Source organism: Syzygium oleosum, unplaced genomic scaffold, assembly GCF_021117445.2.
Source record: "Syzygium oleosum isolate NSW1041296 unplaced genomic scaffold, Sole_v2.1 Sole_v2.05, whole genome shotgun sequence".
Classification (NCBI taxonomy): Eukaryota; Viridiplantae; Streptophyta; class Magnoliopsida; order Myrtales; family Myrtaceae; genus Syzygium; species Syzygium oleosum.
In genome coordinates, this window is record NW_026607489.1 from 5,883,322 (window position 1) to 5,889,724 (window position 6,403).

A 6,403-nucleotide genomic window follows, 5' to 3' on the forward strand; every position below is an offset into this window, starting at 1 on the left:
GGGTCATGGCGGTGGGTTGCTGTGCTAGTCTCCCCCGAGGAATAGTCGAGGTGCGCGCAAGCTGGCCCGAACACCTCGGTTACAAAAAAAAAAAAAAACAAACAAACAATGCCCCAAAAGGATCCAACCGAATCTTTAAAATGCTGAAAATCCGATTTAGGATTTTGCCGTTTGGAGTGACTTTTTATTTTCACTTATTACGATATATAGATTTTGCAGTTCGCGGACTTTGACTTTTTTCATATGTAGAATCAGATATAAATTTTTCCATAATATTTCAAGACTTAAAATTTATTTTCTTAGTTTCAAATTTTGGAAGAATAATTAGAAGTAATAAGTAGATATAACAAGTGTGATGTTACTATTTCCAAACAGGCCACCCCCCTCCATTTCTTTTTTTTTTTTTCAAATTCTTAATAATGAAAGGCAATGATTTTGTTTGTATTGAGTCTTCATTAATGGATATCCTTTTCAATTCATGGTGTGTTTGATTCTTACGGTAAAGGGAACAATTACGAGTCTATCTCCTTTATGTTCATACCATATATGAGGAAACAACAAAAATCACAAAATTAATTACAGTCTCATATAATTCCGACAAAAGCTCAGAATTTTTCAATAAACATTCCTACATGATCGGCAAAATCTTGAATTACCGCAAGAGGCGAACATTTATTTACCAAATTAGAACAGATAATAAAGAATGATTGGTACATTACTTAGAATCAACAACGTATTGCGATAAAGCGGTATTTATACAAGAATAATATGCGCAGTGAGATAAGTAATCTTACAATGAAACTAGCTAAACATAGAAAATAGCCAAAACTACATAATCATTTATAACCTCATGAAATCCCTCGAAAATTTAGGAAATATTCTGGCAATATTCGAACAAGATCATCAAACATAACAGTAAGAGGATGTTTGTAAAACTCCGTAAGGTGGTTGAGTTTGTATGCCAAAATCCGAAGAATGAGGGCATTTGCGAAAAACAACGCAAGTTGAGAGTATCTTTTTTCTTCTCTTGGTTTAGTGGTCAAGTGATGTTCGGGCCAGCTTCTACGCACGTCGACTAGTCCACCTCCACGGGCAATCTTAAGGGCCCTCCAAAGTCTTTTTTCTTCTACCTTTGCCTCCGTACTCAGCAAGTGGAACTATAGATTGACTAGCGAACGATATCGCCAGGAGAAACGAAAGAAAGATCAGTGCAGTGAGGTGTCTCTGTCCTTTCAAGTGTATGCTGCTTTGTTCATACACGACAAGAGGGCAAAACCCTGTTTTTAAGGACACAGAGACCGACAGCATGGAAGCCAATTTAGGGCAATCAGTCATGTTGGCTCCCTTGTACATTTGCCTTCCTTGTTTTTTCCCTCTCTTTGCTTTACTCTCTTATATACCCTTTATTCACCCAACATCAAAGCAAAAGAAAAATAAGAAAATATACACATGCCAGACTATTTTGGAACATTATACTACAGATGTAACTTTGTCTCTTCACAAGGACTCTTGAGATTATGTACTGTCATGTGATCATTCAATATAAAAAACGGACACATGTTTCTTTTGTAACACCATCTCTTTGAGGATCCCACTACGACCTCCGACATGAAAATAAAACTTTACCCTCCATAAAATGCAGTCGGTTCGAGAAATCTATTGGAAAAATTAGGTATATGCTAGTATTTCGGTCTGAAAATTAGCCAGCCCAATTTGCTGGAAGCTAATAAAGGGGCAAATTGTTTGTTATAAGTCCAGAAAGCATGCATAATCTCACCAAAGAATAAAATACAGGTAGGAAGAGACACAAGGAGAAATATCTCGGTATAGATCATCTGTGATGCTTGTTTCCCAGTAGAATCTTGGCAGAGGGAAAAAAAGAAGTTCAAAAAATAGTGACAGAACAAGCATCTATGGAAACTTGCATGTGACTATGTATCAGGATGGACCCCCACAAGTTAAACGAGAAGCAACCCTATTATTTCAGGGACTGGAGAGAGAGCAATAACATAAGAGGTGAGACAGAAGCACAGTGGCAGAGAGAGAGAGAGAGGGGATCAGGAATAGCTGAGAAATTGCCATATTTCAACACCACGTAAGAGGATGAGAGGATACCATGATGAAGACGACATGTCCTGTGCACTGCTCAGTTTTTGCATGCACAGTGTCTCGTCTCATCCAGACTGTTGCTATCACCCATCAATGGCCTTGTGCTATGTTGCCCTTTAGGATGCTCTACGACTTTGACTTGTATATCACCATCGGACCCCAAAATATATCTCTTCTCCTCCTAAAGCCCAACTTCAAAAGAGACTTTTCAAAGAAGGTTTATAAGGAATTTAATTGAGTGGTTGTCCCATCAATGTTCATCCATCAAACTTAACACAACCTCTCTCGAACATCTTTGTTTGTTTCGAAAGGTCCGAAGGAAAATTATTTACCAAAAAACCTTGAATTTGCAATGTTGTAAATTAAGCTTCAATTCGATATGTTCTTCCGTTTCTTATCATCTGGGGCCATGGGCATGGAGACCCAGCTATTTAGAGGCTCATGAAATACCCCGTAAGTTCCCAATGAACTGATTAAGCCTAGATTGTTAACCTAAGTAATTGGCCCTAACCCATAGCAATTCGCACTCAGTTGGTGAGATGCGAATAAGTTTTCCTCAAATTTCCAAGCTGAAAATCCCTAATACCGCAAGCCACTACATCAATCCTAGGGGCTCTCGTTCGATACATTAGTCATATGTATCCAATTGGTTTTCATATAGACTACAAGCAAGGCAAAATGTTCTTCCCTTGATGGAGTGCTTACCAAAAATGGAGAAAAGGGGGGAAAAAGAGGGAAAAGATCTCAATGTTGGAATACACTTTCACTTGTTTGACTAACGCTCATCATCTCCATATTGTAAGTCGTATGAGTCTCATGTGATTGTTGAGCATAAACCGCAAAGAAATCCTATGTGCATTCAAATAATTCGCTTAACCGATATACCATATTCGGTTGGTAATTGAATAAGCTTGTTATATTCAGCGTCCAACTTAGTCCACCAAATCACTAGCTAAATATATCAATTCTATAAATCGACCTCGAGATTGATTTAAATAAAAATTATAAATTAATCATTTTCTTAACATCACACAACTTCTTCTTCCTTCTCTGGCGTACGTATATCTTTTAAAAAAGAAGAAGAAGAACAACAACAAAGCTTGGTCTATTTAAATACTACTGGCCTCGTCAGGACTCAAAAGGTCTCTCCTCTTCACTCTTTCTCAGTTCTTCCTCGTCACTCGCATATTCTACTCTCTGCTTCACCTCTCTCACTCCCAACTTCTCCTTCTAAAGCTGTCTTATTCATCAATCTGATCTTTTGCTTTTTCTTGTTCTTCTTGTTATGTAACTCGATATATAGCATATGTATATGCTTCCTCTGGGGAGCTACTCCATCCAATGGACTCAAGACCTCTTGGACTCGGCATCCCTCATGACCGACTGGCTCGGCCTCGTCAAGAGCCCACTATAGCCTTGGTGAGCTCTGTCGACGATGTCAGGGACCCGTCGCTGAGTCACATGATGAGGAAACCATCGACGGTGGCGAGCCGGAGCCACAAGGAGGCGGAGAGGAGGCGCAGGCAGCGGATCAACGCCCACCTCACCACCCTCCGCTCTCTCCTCCCCTCCACCTCCAGAGTATGGCCATTGCACATATCTCTCTCTCTCTCTCTCTGAATTTTCTCTCACTATAAAGAGGACTTTGTATGTTAATGTTGTGATAATCTTATGATCACATGTTTGTGGTAGATGTCAAAATGATTCCCTAAACCAGCTCGACTAAAAGCGCTCAAAATCAATGTAGTAGTAAAAATTGTCACTTCAAAATCATCTGTAAATCACTGGCCTTCATATGTTGTGTTCGTCTCGAAATTGTGCAGATGGACAAGGCGTCCTTGCTTGCCCAAGTGGTCCAACGAGTGAAGAAGCTGAGGCGCCAGGTCGGCTGGTGGAAGCGACGGTGTGCTGCGACGACAGGCCGGGCTTGAACCGGGACTTGGGCCGGGCTATTCGGGCTTTCGGGGCCAGGGTGGTTCGCGCCGAGATGGCGACGTTGGCCGGGCGCGCCCGGTGCGTTTTGCTGATCAAGTGGGCTGGGAGGGAGTGTGAATTTGGTGGGCTGAAACGGGCTTTGATGGTGGTTGTGGAGAATCGGGCACTAGGTTCTGGTTCGGGCCGAGTGGCGGTAGGGGATAAAAGGACTCGGGCTTATAGTTCGGTCGACACTGGGGTTGATGACCGATTGTAGGATCATAAGTCCACATTTGAATTCGATGGCATTCTTATTTAGGAATCGGGTGCACATACTTCGCCGTCGAAATCTTATCGGTGAATCGTTTTATTATTAAAATAGCTCGAATTCACGTTAGTATATATGGGAAAACTAAAGTATTTCAAAACGCTGTATGTTCATCGATCTCGGCTTGATTGTATTCTTGTATGTCGAATTAGGGTTTCTCTTGCTATATCCATGTTATGTTGGACTTTTTCTTATGTAATATATGGATGCGTAGTTGAGTTTTGGTCGTTTTTTCTTTTTTAAATTTCTGTGGGGCCGAATAGCTCCTAAAGATTGGTAATTTGATGGTTTAGTATTTTTCATTTTCGTTGACAATTTTTGGCCAATTTAATTAAGTGAAAAATGTATTTTCCCTTAGGGTTGAGATTAATTGCATCGCCTGCGATTATATATGATTTCACAAGTTATTCTGGAAACCTTGGGTACGGAAATGATAAACCTCGACCTCACGAGGCTTCACTAGCCTTGCCTTTGTGGAAATCAATGATAAAAGAGAATTTTCCTTGAGAAATGAGATGAAAGTACGCTTTTACCCCTTGAAAGATGCTAACGAAAACTACAAGGTAGTTAACGAAACAAAGTGAAAGTTGGAGGGTAATTTATATTGAGAGTATGCAGAAGAAGCCCGATACCTTCACCGGGAGAGATCGTCAAAAGGGCGCCCAAATTGGAGCCCATCAATATATCTAGTTGAATATACATTCACTCAAAAACTTAAGCCAATGAGTTATGAGCAAATTAGAATAGATATATTAACTGCTTCACACCATACCAATTTTCCGATATAAGACTTCTCTAATACAACCCACATATGTATCTCAACAATTTCCCCATCACGTGTGAGCTCAGTGTTACTTAGTATGCTCCCCCTTAATTTAGGTATAATTCTATATCAACTTATCTCAAGTTGAATCTATTCATCATTGCAATGCACCCGCAACTTTGCACAACCATCATTAACTACTAACTTGGGATTGCATCACCATGGTCTCTATCTTTCATCACCAGACCAATTGTGCACGGTCTCTTCTCGTACAGATCAACCATGATGGCAATTTCTACCCGGAACAAGCGTCGATCATGGATTTCTTTCTTGAGATATTAACCAAACATCAAAACAGATCAAGGGTAGAGCACCAATCAACTATCAGCTCTGATACCATTTGTTAGGAGGTCGCAGCAAAAGCCCGATACCTTTACCAAGGGAGACCGCCAAAAGGGAACCCAAGTTTTAGCTCGTTAACATATCCAATCGGACTCACCTTCACTAAAAAATTTAAGACAATGAGTTATGAGCCAATTAGATAGATATATTAAAGGCTTCACACCACACCAATTCTCTAATGTTGGATTTCTCTAACACAACTCATACATGTATCTCAACAATGTATAACAATTAAAACCGTAGACATTTTAGCAAAAAAAATAAAAATGTGGAGACAAATTGGCACTGCTTCAAAGTTTAGGGAAGGTTTGAGCTATTTCCCCTCACTTTTATCTTACCAAAGGAGTCACAGATCAACCGCATTCATAACTCTTCTCCTTCACGAATTTACATTTTGGCTATGAGATTTGATTTTCTCGTTCGGTTAAAGTTTACTGTATAGGTTTATTTATTTATTTAGATACTATAACTGGTTAGCAATAAATCTTCAAGACACACCTCAAGCAAGAGGAGAAAAAAAGGAAGTAACAAAAACACATGCGTCCTTGGGAAAGAAAACAATAGTTCCCACATGCTATTGCTGAGTAACACTTTGTTGCACCATATTTGGAAAAATTCCAAATGGGGTGGGGTCTAAAGTGCCCTCATTTTCTCAAATAAGGGTCTGAAGCGGATTTTGTTTTAAATAAAGGTCTTAAGGGTCATCGTTTTCTCAAATAAAGGCATGAAGTGAACCTTATTTCAAATAAAGACATGAAGTGGCCATATCAGTTTCAAATAAGGGCTTAACCTCGCCAGCCAAATGTTCGTCCTTTACTTTTTTGAATTTTTTTCCTTTTTTTCTTTTTTTTTTCCTTTTTCTGTTTTTTTTTATATTCCTTTTCTTT

The 6,403-nt window shown here is 39.5% G+C and overlaps 1 pseudogene; it reads left to right on the forward strand.

The window, feature by feature from the left end:
• The first annotated feature begins 3,230 nt into the window (after nt 1–3,230).
• LOC115676512 (transcription factor bHLH30-like) lies at nt 3,231–4,578 on the forward strand (annotated as a pseudogene).
• Nucleotides 4,579–6,403: the final 1,825 nt, after the last annotated feature.